The sequence below is a fragment of the Apteryx mantelli genome, chromosome 4 (assembly GCF_036417845.1).
Source record: "Apteryx mantelli isolate bAptMan1 chromosome 4, bAptMan1.hap1, whole genome shotgun sequence".
In the NCBI taxonomy this organism is placed as follows: domain Eukaryota; kingdom Metazoa; phylum Chordata; class Aves; order Apterygiformes; family Apterygidae; genus Apteryx; species Apteryx mantelli.
In genome coordinates this window covers 13639514-13657567 of record NC_089981.1, presented here as the reverse complement: position 1 = coordinate 13657567, position 18054 = coordinate 13639514, and positions in this window count along the sequence as shown.

The following is an 18054-nucleotide window of genomic DNA, read 5'->3' as shown; positions in this document are numbered from 1 at the left end:
AAAACTATGAGAGTATAGCATGGCTCACATCCAAATGGGTCAGTTCTCTTCTCCCATTCACCACTTCAGAAGGGGTTAGCCATGGGCAAACCATTAATGAGCAGTCACCTGGCACTGTATCCTGTCATTGTCTTGGGGGTAGAGGGGGGAGGGAAAGAGATAGACGGACATGGATTTGGTGCATGCCAACGCTGTGATAGGCTCTGTATTATTTAAGTAGTGACAGTCATACCAAACCAGTTCTGGAGACAATGCCCTGCTGGGTTTTATTTAACTGCAGATGTAGGAATTGCCTAGTTCGGACCCTGAAATTACACATCCGTGCGTGGCTCCAAGGCTCTTTTTCAGCTGAGAGAAAAGGTGCTATGATGGTGCAGTTCATCTGGCGTAGGAGAAATATTTACTTTGGGATGGGATGAATGCCAATTCTTGAATTCTCTTCACCTGCTGCACAGGGAACTGCACAGAAAGCCCTGGTACAGATGCCTCACCTGCACTGTTTCCCATCAATCCCATCCATAACAACTCTGCTGTGATGTCAACATGAGAACAGAGGCAGCCCCCTTCCCCCCCACCCCCCCAAAAAAAAGTTTCATGAAAAATTCATGGAGGCATTTACCAACTTCTTAAAGCCTGGCTTTGGAATTTAAATGGTTTGGGATAGGAATGGACAATCATGCTATTTTTAAAGTTGTTGAAATATACTTTAAAAAAAATCAGAAAATGCATTATGAACCCCTTGTCAACATGATGACCCACAGCTGAAGGTGAACAAAACTTAAACTACTTTCATACTTTCACTGGTTTACTGTTAAGAATGCACATTCATTAGCACTGAGAGCTGAGTTCCAGCAGGAAACAGTCATTAGCTTAGCCTTTACAGAAAGGCAGCAACCACAATAAAAGGCCCCTAAGAAACACATCCTTGACACTTGGTTTCAGTACAGAGCAGTGTGCAAACAACAAAGTCCTCTCAATTATTCTGCACCAGGCACCACAGCTGGAATGCCATGGCACAGTGCTTTAACAAACCTGAGGTCTATCTCCAGCCATGAGCATTCATCATCGCAGCACAGAAGCATAGTTAAGATGCACCCAGATTTATCACCACAACACGCACACCCAGGAGTCTGCACAGCACTCTGCCTCTTACCAGAGCAAGTCCAGTGAAGGGCCATGAACTGATTAAGGCACTGGAGCATCTCTCTTACAAAGGGAGGCAGAGGACTGTTTAGCCCAGAGAAGAGAGGGCTCATGGTGGGGGATCTTATCGATGTTTATAAATATCTGATGGGAAGGTGTGAAGAAGATGGAGCCAGACTCTTCTCAGTGGTGCCCAATGACAGGAAAACAGGCAATGGGCACAAACTGAAGCTCAGGGAAGGGATGGTGTACCCAGAATGCATTTTGTTCTTTTGGCTTTATCTGGGGGGATACAAAATGGAATATAATCCAGTATCTGATAAAAGACTACACTTCTTTCTATAAATTTTGCCCTGTAGACTTTCATAACAACGGTATTATCACTTTAGGATCTACTCAGACATTTAATTTTTTCCCCTCTCCCAGTGCATAGAAGTCTAGGCAGACTTGGCATTGAAGGATCTTTCCGTATACCTTGCATTACTATATTAAACAGTAACTCAGTACTCGCAGGAATGACTTACACACTGGTTCTATAGCGAGAGCTCGCAAGAATATTCTAGCTGAATCTTATGCAGAAAATTCTTTACTGATAACCATTCTAGCAATTCATTACTATGATCAGCTATGATTTTGTATAGGCCCTCCAGAAATGACAAAAGGTAAACCACTTGTGAAATCCATGCGCTACTTGAAGTGCATGTGTAGCCAGGCATAAGAATGAACACAAATTACCAGCACTACTTCAGAGAACATCAAAAAATCCCACTCTTGTTCCAGGAAGCATGCATGCATTTATTTATTGTAATGCCACTTTCCCTCTGGATGCACAGCTTGGTGTATATGTTACTGTTCCAACACTACCAACCAATAACTTTTGCAGTGTTAACGTGGATAATATTGTTGATCAATCACTCCTAAAGCCTCTTCTCTATGTTTGCAGTGTGTGCCTCTTGCAAAATTAAGACTCCCATGTATATGTTAGAAGATATGCTGGTATTCTGCAAGGATTACCAAACACAGGTCTACCCTATGCAATGCTTGCATAGACCTTTGGCTGGAATAAATGCATGAGGTCCAGTTCTCTTTGTGTGTACTGCAGTAAGCCCTAGGACCATCAGAAATCACGTATCCCATGAAGTTTTGAAACAGAGAATGGAGCTAATCATTAGGTAATAAACCCAACAGATGCCAGAATTGGACACAGTGAACAGATACATTTCATGTATGCCTAGGAGTAGAACTAGGGCTGTGCCCTTCCGTCTTCCCAAACTGGCTTAATGTGCTCTCCACTAGCTGAAAACTTTCCGAGTTACCCATCTTTTGTTGGACAGCCACAAGAGGGCAATACTTCATACAAAATCTCTCTGTGATACACGGCTCCAAAATACAGTGCTGTACAGATAGTCAAGTGATGAGGTGCTAATACTAGCCAAACGAATGCACCTCCTGCCTGTGAGATGCTCCCTTTCTGGAACTTCTAACCTGAGACCTTACATCTAGATCCCAGTGCTGATAATCCAATCCTGTCACAATGCAACGTCTGACATTCTGCTAAACCATACGTTGCTAGCCATCAGCATGAAGTACGTGGTAAAGCTAACTATCTCATCAAAATGCACACGTCTAAAAGGTAGTGGTGTAGTTGTATGTGAAAGTATAAACAAGTTCAAGGAGAGCTTCACGTCATGTATCTTAGAAACCTCTTTCAGGTTGGGTTGCATTGCGCCTTCAAGGTGAGAGTCTCCCATGACTATGGAGAGAGCTTTGGGCTGCTGGCTCTCAGTGACACCTCTAGTTTTCAGATGTGTCATTGTAGGCATGTTCTTAGTTGTACCGGGTAATTAAAAGTAGAAACATAGGACAGTGTCTGAGATATGTTCTTAGCCAAATCTAATGAGGCCTTCCAATTAACCAGGTTGGTTGTGATGTTGTTAGCCCAAGACTACAAAGGTCTAGGCTTGTGCATATGATGTTACTGATCCTCAAGATGCTTGTGAACTGTATGTGCCACTATTATGTACCAAATGCAAATGCCGACTTTAAGGCCTTAGGAAAATATCAGCAATTACCAAAAGCGTCCTCAGCTGTGTCTGTATTATGCTGTTCTTTTTATCAGCTTTGTCATACGGTTACCGAGGCCTAGTGAATTTTACCTAAGTAGAGAAATATTTCATAAGAATAGCATTACTAGCCTCTCTCTATTCTAGATACTGAAATATTCAGTCCATATGCAATAATTGCAGTACTTGTGAAGTATTACTCAGGAAAAAAAAAAGGAGGCCTTTAGCCCAGTTGCAAGTAGATGTTACATATTGCTTGTAAAAAGGTCATTCTGCCTTTGGATAAAAATCCCATTTCACAGGTAGTATTCTTCACCTACGAATACTTCAAAGTAGTTTGGAGGTACTTGGGTGGTGCAACTCCCTCAAATGTTACTATTTCATACGCCTAACTTGCAGGATATATGTAGTGCAGCGTAAACTCCTTATTCCAGATCTTATTAATCCCAATGGCTCTATCATCCAAAGCCACCTGCTACTACTCAACCTGCTTATTTTGGTATGCTCACCACAGGAAATTTCTAATTGAGGATGCGCCCTTTAAATTACAGTTCTTCCATTTTGTTTTATGATGAAATAGTAATTAAAACAAAAAAAATCTCAGGAGTCTATTTGGAGAATACATGCATGCACTAGTTGATGATATGCTGGGCCCAGATAATCGCAGGCCTGTTGGGGGAGCAATTTAAATCAAAAGTTTTGAACACACGCCTCTGAATTCAGCGAGTCCTTGGAAAAATAGTTCTTCCTTTGAGCCCTGCTTTCCAGGTCAACACCTCTCAGTGGCATTTTTGGTTGCAGAAAACTCAGCCCTGGCCCTCTTGGCCCACCAGGAGAGTCTCTCTCCCTCTGTCACTTCAGAGGCCTTGCTCTGGCCAAGTCCTGCAGCACACTGCCCCCCTGCAACTCTCAGCTGTCTCTAATCTGCATTCAAACTGCAGATTCCCTACCAAACTCCTGCCCTGCCAAAGGCACTTGCTCTCCAAAAGCCTCTCTAAGGTCAGGATGTTTGGGGCAACTGAAATCTCCTGGAGTTTCATCTCGATCCACAGTGCAGCAACCAGGACAAGACAAATAAGCAGCCATTCCCCTGGTGCCCAGCCACACGCTTTTACATCTATACACTCATTATTATCGCAACTACCTGGCTGTTTTTTTTTTTTCCCCCTAGATTTTGAATCCTAGCTTTGGATCTCAAAGCAAATAGAAAGCTTGGAAGGAGAGGAAAAGTCTTTTTATGCATGCCATACTGCTGTTTTATTTAGGCCTCTTCTTTGCACTGTGCATGCTACTGCATTGTGTAACCCTGCAGACTGGTGCTTCCACCGAGGGTCCTTAGCTTTATACCAGAGGAGCCGTCACTATGGGGTTTATGTAGGCAGCAGAGGGGCAAGTGTTTGTCTGGAGAAGGGCTTTGTTCAGCCCTCTCATGCCACACCAGGACTATGTTCCTGGAGTAATGCGATCAAAGCAATCTGATTTTGACTAATAGTGGGATTAATGAGCTTTGTCAGGTCTTGAGCTGTCCAACTAAGGATGCTCGTTATGAGCCCAGGCCAATTACAGACTTAGCTGCTGCCTTCAGACATGGGGCTGAGAACGATCCTTTTTTCTTTCATGGCCATTTGTGTTTCAGACATAGAGACAAGATGCTCTGAGGTAGTTCTGTTGCAAGGGAATAATCCCTCCCTGCAGCTCACATTGCAGGTGGGCTCCATCCTCCCTGCTAGGCTCCCTCAGAATGTTCTTTATTCTAAAATTAAATGAAAAACTGGGTTTCTAATGAAAACTTTGTCCCCTGTTTTCCAGGTTCTGCAAAGGAGATGGAGTAGCAAGAAGAAATCTGCAGAGTAGGAGGCCTGGGACAGCAGAAGAAGAAAGGGAAACTTGTGATTTGGACTTATCTTTGCCAGAAACCATTTCTGAGTTTACTGCCTTTGCTATGTAGACCAAATTGGTCAGTCAGCTGTGTATCATCCCAGCAAAAAACAGAGCAGTTCAAAACCAGCTCAGTCCAGGCAGTTTTAAGCTGCAGCCCCACTAGTGCAATGCAGCCAGCTCTGTTTGACCCATCATCTTTAAATGAAATAGATTAGACCAGGGTCTCTGTGGGGTTTTTGGAGATACAGCAAAAGCATTGTAGAGATCCTGCCAGTTTTCACAGGCTGCTTTTCCTTCAAGGCAGTCTCTCACTGTCCCTAGATTAGAGCAATAATCACGTCTGACTGTAAGATGAGAGAGCTGCTAATTTCAAGGAGTGAAAGAACTTGAGCTTTTAATGATGCACACTGGAGCCAATTTAAACACACTCGCAGACTCACTTGCCAAGTTGCATCATTGCAATTTGTCAGGCACAAGTTTCTTAACTGTACCTACGGAGACCTTACTAAAATCATCCTAAGTCATTTCCTGGAGAGACAACCAATTCTATTAAATTGCTTGCCTTGAGTCTTTAGACACAGGCTCCTTAAAGCTGTAACCTACCTGGAATTTGCATTTGGCTTCCTTGTCAAAGTCAGAGTGATTAGTTCAAATCAATACACGTAATAATCTGCGTAGGGTTTCCTCAGAGAAAAGCAAAGGAAATCACAGACATTTCCCCTGGAGGAAAGGTAAAGCTTAAAAAAAGAAACTAGGAAATTACAGTTTCACAATTACAGATGAAGCAATTAAAAAAAAAAAAATCTGAAATGCCACAGTTTTGTTCTTATGGCTATGTTAGCATCCGTCAAATATTACTAGTCATCATTTAATAAGTATCAGCCTGACGTGCCTGTTTTCCACAGTCTCTCCATTTTGCCTCACCAGCACAAAATGTCTTCTTAAAGGCATACATCTTAATGCTGAGAGAAATCAAACTGGCAACTGAGGAATCCAGTGCTGAAGTCCATCACTGCCACAGGTTATGAAATAGCTTGCCCCTTCTGAGAAAAAAAAAAAAAAAAAAAAAAAGAAGAACTTTAATAATAAAATAATTGAAAATTGACAGTATACTTAATCTAGCCCAATCTGTTCTCTCTCCTGCCACCTCTCTCAGGTTATTAGGCAGAGCAGAGGGGTTGCCTTGGGCAGCAGATTAGTAATGGCAGCAAAATTGCCAAGACCCCAGCAGAGCAGAATCCTGGAAAATTTCAGTGGGGCATAAATGGAGGTGGTCACTGAAGGAGTGGGGCAGGGAAGGAAGAACAGCCCCCTCCCCAAACTGGCAATTGTGTCCTTGTTTTTTGCTGTATCCTTAGCAGCGGGCAGTAAATTCCAGCTCTTCAGGGCTGTCCCTGCACAACTCTGTGGCCTCCTTTTGGGTTTGGCAACAAAAGTCAACTGCCGAGAAGCCTGCCAGCCAACCCTTCAAGTCTGCCAGTGCAACTCTTATCCTAAACCCTACCCGACAAGCACGCCATAGTTCCATTAAGGATCCCAAATCCTATTTTCCACTGCCATGTTCCCTACAAGATCAAAGATCAAGAGATACCTCCAGCCCACCTCCGCCATATGTGTCAACTTTCAGACCCAAGTGAGGGCTGCTACCTACAGACTTGGAAATAGAGAGTTGAGTCTTCTGTCGTGCAAAGACCTTTGGCATCCCAGACTATTTTCACACAATGTCAGACCATGCAGAGACTGTATTACAAAGTCTATGATATACATTCTGAAATATCTAATAATTCCTTTGTTGAAATTAAATGATTCAAAATGATCAAAGTGAAGCATTTTGATTTTTCTCAATTGAAATTTAGCATAATTGACCCAGAAGACATTTCAGTGTTTCAACATTGCTCTCTCATGCAAAAGGAAGATTAGAGAAGTAGGAATTCACCATTGAAGAGAAACACTATTTGCCCAAAGATGGGAGATCTTTGGAGAGCAGCCTCCACCAGGAATATCAATGACTCCCCCACTGCTTCTGATCTTCCTTCTCTTTCTGCAGGTGTGGGAGTGAGGGCAAATTTAAGATAGCATTTAAAATACCAGCAGGAAATGAGTGGAAATGGAAAATGTCCCACGTCCCTGTAAGATGAGTTTGCAAGAGAGAGATGATGAATTATCTTCTTGAATGGCCTGTCTCCTTTTCTTACTACAAAGGCACCTTAGACAACTAGATTAGATTCAGTCACCTAACTTTTAAATAGCTTAACTCAGGGAGATGAATCCCATCTGCTGTATAGACATGTGGCATGTGCTCAAGATCCATGATGGGTCTGTATCTACTGCACAGCTCTGTCCAGGAGATGCATTTCACATTCTCTGAAATATCACACTGAGCTGCACCGTGTGCTGTTCTGACTGTCTTTATGTGCACGGTAAACTATGCACATCCCGAAATCTGGGATGCATGGAGCCTAATCAACATGACATGGAGAAAGCATGTGTGAAATTGCACGTGCATGTGTAAAAATAAAAAAAAACCCTCCTTCCCTGGAAATCCACCAGCCTTACCCTCCCAAGCCTGCAGTTCTGCGCCATGCCATCACACCATATTTCCATACCACAGCAATGCAGGAGGCCAGGCTCCATGATTACTCTTTCAAATGCTCATGGGTGTGAAACACTTGGGGAAAACATACGGGAAGACTTCCTTGCTGAGCTTTAGCTGTATGCAAGTGACCTATTTAAAGCTAATCAGGCTTCCTCTGTGTTCATCAGAGAGAAAGAAGTTAGCATTTTCACAGAGCGCTTCTTCCTTAGGACAAGTTGAATCATCTCCAGGAACTGCCTGTCTCTCTCCGTTGAGTCCAGAGGGGGTTTAGATGACTAGATTAGATTCAGAAAAAGCTTCTACGTGCTTCCTGGTAGATGACATGAGCATTTTCACCCACACCCCTCCCTAATTTCTCCCTTTTATCTCTACTGAGAGATCTCCAACCTCCTAGGCACCAGCATGAGGTACTTCAGTAGGATGCTTGAATTTAGGTGAGATGAACTGAATCCTAAGAGTCAGTTACTCTAACACAAACAGATAATGCAACTCCCTGTATTTCTTTGTTGGCAGATGTTGAACTTTTGACACATTTGGTGACATAATTAATACGTTCATAATGGATAATTTGCTGAAGGAGCACAGTAACTTAATTACTGCAAGGTGGAAGTTTCACAACTATTCAATTCACCTCACAGAAGAAAATCCTCTTGTCTTCCCTTTACTCTGCTTCCCCAAATACTTGTGCTGCCTCCCCAGCTATAATACTGGATTGTGTCACTTCCTCCTTTACCTCTGGATGTCCCCTTGTATGACTTCTCATAATTAACTTGTGCAGGAGAATTATGAGAATTATTAATTGTGTTCAACTGATCTTATTCCTTACTCTTGAGATCTGGCTGATAAATCGGGTGCAAAAAAAAAAGGAAGATAGAGATGCCAAGGGGAGAAGAAAGAGAGGCAGTAACAGGAGCAGCGGTGAGTTTGAGGCTGCTGAGGCTTTCTTTCCACCATGCAATTACTGTGCAGCTATTTTGTACGTCTTATTTCTTACCCTGTCCCTTAGTCTCATGGGCTAGGGAATTACTCATGCTAGGTGGAATTACTCTACTTTTGCTATAGTCATCTGGAAGTTAATTTTCTAACTCCAAGGTACTTGGGCTTTCTGGAGAGTTGATAGGGACAGGCATGACCAGGGTTCACTGAATTTGCTAGGATACTTATGTCATCAGTTTCACTAGTAAAAAGTAGTAAGGGCAGGGAATGAGACGGGCATGTCCTATGATCAATGACAACAAAGACACCCTTAGAGGATGATTCCTTCTGCTTATCACACTTATCTTAAGATGGGATGAATTGTCCTCTGAAGGTGATATTGCTTCCTTTGTCTATAGGGGGAGCCTAGAATAGATACTGCCTGGACCCCTAACCAAGGATAGGGGAGATTAATTCACAGAAAGATTCTTCATTACAGTGCACCTGCTGAGACTCCTAATTAAGGCCTGGTGTCTTGCAGGAGATCTAATTTACAGACATTAAACTGCATCGAGAGTCATAAGTACACCAAGTACTTCAGTAACACCATTTTTCTGAAGAAAGAATTCTGAAGCGGCAAGCTGAGTGTTAGAATACCGCATTTCATATTGAAGTTGTTTCTCAGCGTGTCACTCCACTAATGTTTCACAACGCCCAGGCTGCAGGTCAGCTGCAACATATAGGGAAAAGAATGAGCTGTTGCTCCAAAGGCAGTACTGAATTGCATAGTTCTGCAGACATCGAAGCAAAGAACATTTATCTGGGCATTTATCTGGAGCAGGGAGGGGCTGTATTGCAAGTTTGAAGCCCTAAAGTTTTTCTATTTAGATAAATCTTCTGATTTGTTTCAGTAAGATGTCTTTGTAGTAAACAGGAAACAACTCGCTATTATGAAGGTACATGAAAAGTTTCACAGAATCACAGAATGGTTGAGGTTGGAAGGGACCTCTGGAGATCATCTAGTCCAACCCCCTGCCCAAGCAGGGTCACCTAGAGCACGTTGCACAGGATCGCGTCCAGGCGGGTTTTGAGTATCTCCAGAGAAGGAGACTCCACAACCTCTCTGGGCAACCTGTTCCAGTGCTCTGTCACCCTCACAGTGAAAAAGCTTTTCCTCATGTTCAGATGGAAGCGTCTGTGTTTCAGTTTGTGCCCGTTGCCTCGCATCCTGTCACTGGGCACCACTGAAAAGAGTCTGGCTCCATCCTCTCGACACCCTCCCTTCAGATACTTGTACACGTTGATAAGATCTCCTCTCAGCCTTCTCTTCTCCAAGCCAAACAGGCCCAGCTCTCTCAGCCTTTCCTCATAAGAGAGATGCTCCAATCCCCTAATCATCTTGGTAGCCCTTCGCTGGACTTGCTCCAGTAGTGCCACATCCCTCTTGTACTGGGGAGCCCAGAACTGGACGCAGTACTCCAGATGTGGCCTCACCAGGGCTGATTAGAGGGGGAGAATCACCTCCCTTGACCTGCTGGCAACACTCTTCCTGATGCACCCCAGGATACCATTGGCCTTCTTGGCCACAAGGGCACATTGCTGCCTCAGGCTTAACTTGGTGTCCACCAGCACTCCCAGGTCCTTCTCCGCAGAGCTGCTTTCCAGCAGGTCAGCCCCCAACCTGTACTGGTGACTGCGGTTATTCCTCCCTAGCTGCACGACCCTGCACTTGCCTTTGTTGGACTTCAGGAGGTTCCTCTCCGCCCACCTCTCCAGCCTCTCCAGGTCTCTCTGAATGGCAGCACAGCCCTCTGGGGTATCCGCCACTCCTCCCAGTTTTGTATCCTCAGCAAACTTGCTGAGGGTGCACTCTGTCCCTTCATCCAGGTCATTGATGAAGAAGTTGAACAAGACTGGACCCAGTCCTGACCCCTGGGGGACACCGCTAGCTACAGGCCTCCAACTAGACTCCACACCACTGATCACAACTCTCTGAGCTCTGCCATTCAGCCAGTTCTCAATCCACCTCACTGTCCACTCATCTATCCCACACTTCCTGAGCCTGTCTATGAGGATGCTATGGGAGGCAGTGACAAAAGCCTTGCTGAAGTCAAGGGAGACAACAACCACTGTTCTCCCCTCATCTACCCAGCCAGTCATCCCATTGTAGAAGGCTATCAGATTGGTTAAGCATGATTTCCCCTTTTGGTGAAGCCATGCTGACTACTCCTGATCACCTTCTTGTCCTCCACATGCTTGGAGGTGGCCTCCAGGATGAGCTGCTCCATCACCTTTCCAGGGATGCAGGTGAGGCTGACTGGCCTGTAGTTCCCTGGGTCCTCCTTCTTGCCCTTTTGGAAGACTGGGGTGACACTGGCTTTCTTCCAGTCTTCAGGCACCTCTCCTGTTCTCCAAGACCTTTCAAAGAGGATGGAGAGTGGCTTAGCAATAACATCCGCCAGCTCCCTCAGCACTCGTGGGTGCATCCCATCGGGGCCCATGGATTTGTGGGTGTCAAGTTTGCTTAAATGATCTCTAACCCGATCCTCCTCCACCAAGGGAAAGTCTTCCTTCCTCCAGACTTTCTCTCTTGCCTCCAGGGTCTGGGGTTCCTGAGGGCTGGCCTGAGCAGGAAAGACTGAAGCAAAGAAGGCATTCAGTAACTCTGCCTTCTCTGCATCCTTCCTCACCAGGGCACCCTCCCCGTTCAGCAAAGGGCCCGCATTTTCCCTAGTCTTCCTCTTGCTACTGATGTCTTTGAAGAAGCCCTTCTTGTTGTCTTTGACATCTCTAGCCAGATTTAATTCCAAATGGGCCTTAGCCTTCCTCATCGCATTCCTGCATACTCTGACAATGTTCCTATATTCCTCCCAAGTGGCCTGTCCTCCTTTCCACTTTCTGTATGCTTCCTCCTTCTGGCTGAGTTTTGCCAGGAGCTCCTTGCTCATCCATGCAGGTCTCCTACCTCCTTTGCTTGACTTCCTACTCATAGGGATGCACCGATCTTGAGCCTGGAGGAAGTGATGTTTGAATATTAACCAGCTCTCTTGAACGCCCCTTCCTTCTAGGGCCCTAACCCATGGCATTCCTCCAAGTAGGTCCCTGAAGAGGCCAAAGTTTGCTCTCCTCAAGTCCAGGGTTGCGATCCTACTCAGTGCCCTGCATCCTCCTCACAGCATCCTGAACTCCACCATCTCATGGTCACTGCAGCCAAGGCTGCCCCCGACCTTCACATCTTCCACCAGTCCTTCTTTGTCTGTTAGTACGAGGTCCAGTAGCACACCTCTCCTCGTTGGCTCCTCCACCACCTGTGTCAAGAAGTTGTCACCAATGCTCTGCAGGAACCTCCGGGACTTTTTGTGCCTAGCTGTGCTGTCTTTCCAGCAGATCTCAGGGTGGTTGAAGTCCCCCATGAGAACCAGGGCCTGGGATCGTGAGTCTACGTCCAGCTGTCTGTAGAAGGCCTCATAAGTTTGTAGCTTTTGAAATAAGAGTTTATTTCTGCAACAATACGGCATAAAATATCTCGCACCTTCATGCAAGGAAGGTAGGCCTATTTCTTCATTTTAGAGATGAAAAAGATCATTTTCAATCTGCAGATAGAATCATAGAATCATTTAGGTTGGGAAGGATTTCTGGAGGTCATCAAGTCCAACCTCCTCCTCAAAGCAGGTTCAGTCAGATCAGATTGCTCCGGCCCGATCCAGCTGAATTTTAAATGTCAGCACAGATGGAGATTGTACAAATTTGCACCTAATCCAGTGTTTGATCACTCACGTTGGGGCAGGAGAGGGAAATTTCCTCCTTCAGTTTCCCAAGTAGTCCATGGAAGAGAGCAACCTGTCGATAGCAAGCTCATTGAAGCCCTTTTCTGAGAATTAACTGGGCTAGTTGCTGTGCTTTAGGGCAGAAAAGGTTGGGTAGGTTGGAGATAAACAACAGCCAGCTATGCAAAGATAACTCAGTCTGTAAAGGCAGTCTGGTCTTTTGTGCACCTAAGCAGGGTAAGCATTTTGCTCACTTAAACTGTGTACCTAACCATTATAGGCTGGTTTTAATCCTGCTGTCTGCTTCTTGAAATGGGCAAGTACTTCTGAAGATTTGGCTCAAGCGGGGAATAAACTGGCTTGGTATCTACAGTATCTACTCTTGCCTTTCTGGATGAAACAGGTCAGTAAGAGAATAGTTTTGTACATATGCAATACCTTGAAGCCTATGCTAGAAACAGACCTCAGCAAGAACTGAAACCTCCATTCAGTCACCCACATGATAAGAACTCCGCTTTGAGAGCGTCAGCCAGGTTACTGGTAACCTCCAATAGATTAACAATAATTTTTCATGTGAGGTGAAGCTGGTAGACCCTTTACAGGGATGACTGATTCCCTTCTTGTTCAGGATTCCTTCCCTTTTAGCATGAGATTTTTCCCCCTCTAAATGGAAAGTATTTCATTTGGTGACTCTTCCCAATTTATTCCTGAGCAGAAGATGGCCACTTTTCCTTGACAACAGGGATGCAAGCAAATGAGAAATCCTTTCTCAGCCAAACCTGGAGGATCTTGTGGTATCTCCTCCTCTTTGGGAAGATGCAAAGCTGAGTTTTCCTGCTGCTGTTGCCATTTAGAGCTTGCCGCCATTTCTTTCAAGAGAGGAAACTCTTACTTTCTTCTGCCAGGGTGTGGATGTGTTATTTGTATGTTTACAAGTTGCAGTCCCAAAGGTCAGGGTGGTGGAGGTCCATGTAATGAAGGCAGGTCTTAGCAAGTTGGCACAGCTGCAGCCTAACCATTATATTCCTATTTCAGCAAGGCTGAACAGGGGCTGCTTTGCCCTGTTAATGGACTTTGTGGCCCATACTGAGCTCTAACTACCCTACTACCAATGCCCCGGGGAGTTAGCTAGTAGGCAAAAAATGTATTGGTGATTGCAATACAGGAAGAATGATGTCTGAACTAGTGTCAAGACCATGTATCTTCAGGAACAAGCGGGCCATTGCCCTTGGAGTGGGCCATTTGGACGATACTGTACAACCAACCGTGGCCACGAGTGAGGGGAGAAGAGTGCTCCATAGATGTCCTCAAGAAAAGCAGACTTTTTTCCTTAAAAAAGGCACACTAAAAGAGGTCACACAAAAACCATTGTAGTGCCAGACTAGGACTGGTGTTTCACAGTGCTGCTGCTGCCTTTTGAATAAATTATCTTATCTTTCTGCGCTTTCTTATCTCACCTGAAAAATAGGAACAGTACTCCCTTGTATCACGAGTCATTTCAATGCGTAATTAAAGAAGTCTACTCAGAAGCTATGATGAAAATGCGCCGTACTTCCTTGTGGCTACTGAGACAATCAATTGTGTGTTGCCAGTTTCCCATCACTTCTAGGTGTTGAACCAGTTTCTTGTTGGGAGATAATATGAGTGTGCTAGCAACATGCCTGAGAGGAATCACTGTGTGGCCATTGAGTTTATCCTCTCTGGACTAACAGGAAGCCAAGAGGTGAAGGTAACCCGCTTTTTTTTAAGCACATTAATAGGGAATCTTGGAAGGATCATGTAGATGAATGTTGATCCCCCGGCTTCACACACTGTGTACCTTTCCCTCAGTAACTTGGCTTCTGTGGATTTCTGTTACTCCTCAGCTATCTCCCCGAGGTTGCTGGTGAACTCTTCAGCAGTGAGGAGAGCCACTTCAGTCAGTGCCTGTGTGGCACAGCTATTCACTTGTCTCCTCATGGCTAGTGTTGTGTGTCTCCTGCTGGCAGTAATGGCATATGACTGCATGTGGCTCTCTGTAACCCTCTCCTTTATGCAACTGTCATGTCCTCAAAAGCCTGTACACAGATGGTAATCATCTCCTCTTTCACTGGCTTTGTACATTGTCCACGCACTTGCACAAACTATTTCCACCTTCACATTCTCTTTCTGTGACTTTGGTGTTATCGGTCATCATTTCTGTGACATCCCCCTAGGATCCAGCTTTCATGCTCTGACACCTATAGCAAAGAGATGGTACTTCACATTTTTGGTGTGTTTCGTGGCATCTTCACATCTCTGGCAATTCTCATCTCCTCCATCTACCTCATCTGCACCGCCCTGAGGATCCACTCCTCCAAGGGCAGATGCAAAGCCTTCTCCACCTCTGCTTCCCATCTGAGAGCTCTCTTCTTGTTTTATGGGAACACCGTTTTTATGTGTGGTAGCCCAATATGCAGCTACTCATTGGACTGAGATAAATGGGCCTCTCTGTTCTCTACAGTGGTGACTCCAGTGCTGAATCTTACCAGCTACAGCCTAAGGAATAAGGAGGTGAAGGATGCTCTGAGGGGAGTTTAGAGTTTTAGAGAAACTTCAGCAGACTTGTTAGAAAGAGAACTTTGTTTGGGGAAAATTTATCAAAACCTTGGTACAAAGAGTAGGACTTCCAAGGAAGATTTGATCAGCTTCCAAGGGTGAGATTCAGAAAGGTACTTAATTGTTAGAAGAGATTTTAGGTGGACTTTTAACTGGTTGTATCTGCAACTTCTATCTTGAAAGACTGTGTTCCTCTGCTGCTGAAAGCTGGAGGAATCCTGACTCTTAACTTGCAAGTTCCAAGCACAAACAGGACTCCTGCCTGAGGAGTGCGTGGCACAGAACTGCAGTTCTCTGTTCTATTAGGAACGTTTGCTCATGTAGGAAAAACACCAGTCTGTCAAGATGAGAAAAAGCTTTCAAAGATATTCAAGAGGAGAAAAGCAATGTGATTTGAATTTATGGCCATTTCTGCTACGTCTTCAGTATTTGAAAGGAGTAGCCTCTTCCAGTGCAACACACAGAACCTGAAGTTCTGGAAAGGAAATCTTGGAGAAGAGACACCCGTGTTTTTGCCCCCCAAACACTAGGGAAAGTAACTGTCCCTCCCTCTTCTGTCACTCATTACTACCTCCTTTTTCCCCTTCTGCCTGGAAACATGAAAAAACTACAGAAATGCAAAAAAGATTGACTTCTAATTTTGCTACCATTGTGAAGTAACAAGGACTTATTCCTGCTTTTCATCTCCACATATCAGCAATCCACTTGAGGCAACTGAGTGAACCGGTAGTTATTTTAAGGACATTGGACATAATTTGAAAGTTAATCAAGCTGCAGTGTTCTTTCACTTAAAAGAATGACGGAATAAGATGGTGACTTACCAGCTACATGTCTGTCATCAATGTGATTTTGAGAATAAATGACCAATCATTTCTGGGAGATGAGAAAGTTGGGAAAGGCTTTGGAATCCTTTTATCAATTCAACTAAGCTAGCTCTAAGGATAGGTGTTCTAGCGCTAAACGATGTTTCATCCCTTCTGGCTGAGTTTACAAATGCTGTCCATCAGTTGGCAGAAGGAGATGAAATCTTTATTGAGCTGAAAGTGACAGAATTAATCTCAGACAGGTGAGAGGTTCCTGCCTCTGCATAAGGTTTACAGTCAAAGGGGGATGGAAAGAGGTCTTGCGGATTCCCTTTGCATTTCACTGCAAGCCTGTTAGGGCTGTTATTTCCCCTGACTTCCTCTCCTTAAAGCTGTGCATAACTCTAGCAAAGATTGTGTCCCTGTGGTCATCTATGGCACCCTAAAGAAGGATTTTACAAGTCTCTTTCTTTCAAACTGCTGCCAGCATATTTTACAGGGAGGTGATATGACTGCGAAACATCATTATTTTTTTCCCAAAGATACACGGCTGGGGAGAAAACTTATCTTCAGTATGTTATAGTCTGAATTATGATCAAGTGGTGATGATTAAAGGCCATCACTGTCTCAGAAGCCGTTTATCTCAGTAACGCTAAAATTAGAATATGCACGGGGTAGTAAAAGCATTTGGACACTATGCACTATTATCCCACTGGCCTGACGGTACAACAATGCAGGAAAAAGAATGTGAAAATGTAGCCTTTTGGTCCTGCTAGTTGCCATCTTTCTGTTGCTGCAGAGGCTGAAGCTCAAGGTTTATCTCTTGTTTCTCATTATTAAGTATCAGCAGATATGTGAAGTTCACTGTTTTTACATGTACCAGTGTTGCGCTGTCCTTATCTTGAACAGAGAAGTGAGATTTTTAAACCAGATTTCTGAGGTGTCCAAAATTGTCTCTTTCAGTGGACTCCCAGCTCACAGGAAGGAAATAGCTTGAGAAGAAATCACAGGCATCATTTTATTTTCCTGTGTATGTTTACAGGTCTCTGGGAAGAGCAATGTACACTACTACTCTTCCAGAAAAAGACAGGTAGGTTGTCATCAAAGAGCTTCCCTGCACAGCAATGAGTCATGTCTGCACACCTCTCTCTGCGCTGATGTTTAAGATAGTCAAAGCCATCAAGAGCTAAGCATCAGCAGAACCAGCAGCATGTTTCAATCAAGAATCACAATCTCAAGCCTAAATATACTTTCTGACAAATATCATCAAAAAGAACAGATTTTCATAAGCCCCACATTCATCTAAGCCCTGCATTCACCTATCCCTTAGTCTCCACCTCGAGAAACCCAGACAAAATTAGGGAATCTAAAATGTTAGAGAGCTGCTGTCTCTTCAAATCTACAGTTTGCTTTTCTAAGAAAGCCTTCTGATCCAACATCCAGAATCCTGTTCCTCTTCTTCCCTTCCCCAAATCTCAGTTCCAGGAGGAGATTTGGGAAAATCCCTGCCTTGAATCACTTGTCATGACAGCAATGCTAAAGTAAGTCTATTTGAGGTAGAACAGCATTGCCCAGAGTCAGGAGGTCCTAGGGGCATTTGGGGGTTTCCCTGCTGCAAACAGTTGAGGAAAACTCGATGAATCAAGAACAGTACTGTTAAGAATTTTAGGGAAATTTTCAGTGTTCAGCTAGGAATTAGGTTATATTGTGTGGAGTATGGAGAGATATTGGATCCCCATATTTCCACTGAGATACCTATTCCTTAGATTTTTATAGTGTAAAGCACCAGACGACTGGCCAAAGTATGAAACTTCATCCAGTCTCTAAATAAAGCGGTGAAAAATGTCCCAATAATTGAACTGGATTGTGGCTCCAACATTGACTATGGTATTTAACCGTGCTTGGATTGCTGCTCTGATAGATTATAAAGCTCAGCTATGACATAAGGTCAAGGCCTTGGAAAGGTGTTAGCAGAGCTCCTTTAAATGAAGCGTTCCCAGAGACACCAGGCTGGCACAGACTGATGAAAATCAGAGTGAATGCCTGGCATTGGGGAACGGCCTCTGTGTCCATCAGTGTTCCTGGGAGCCTTGGAAAGTCTAGTACAGTGTATGTCACCCTTCACTGTAAGGCAGACACCTAGTGCAGCATCCTGCTCCTCTCATGCTCCTCTTTTACCATGCAATGAATCGCAGTCCCCTCAAAGGTCTCTTGCTGTCTTCAGCAGCTCTCTCAAGTTGAGGCACCTCATGTCAGCACACCAATATATGTGAGATAAAACCTGCTTGTGCTGTGCCATCCTGAAGGAT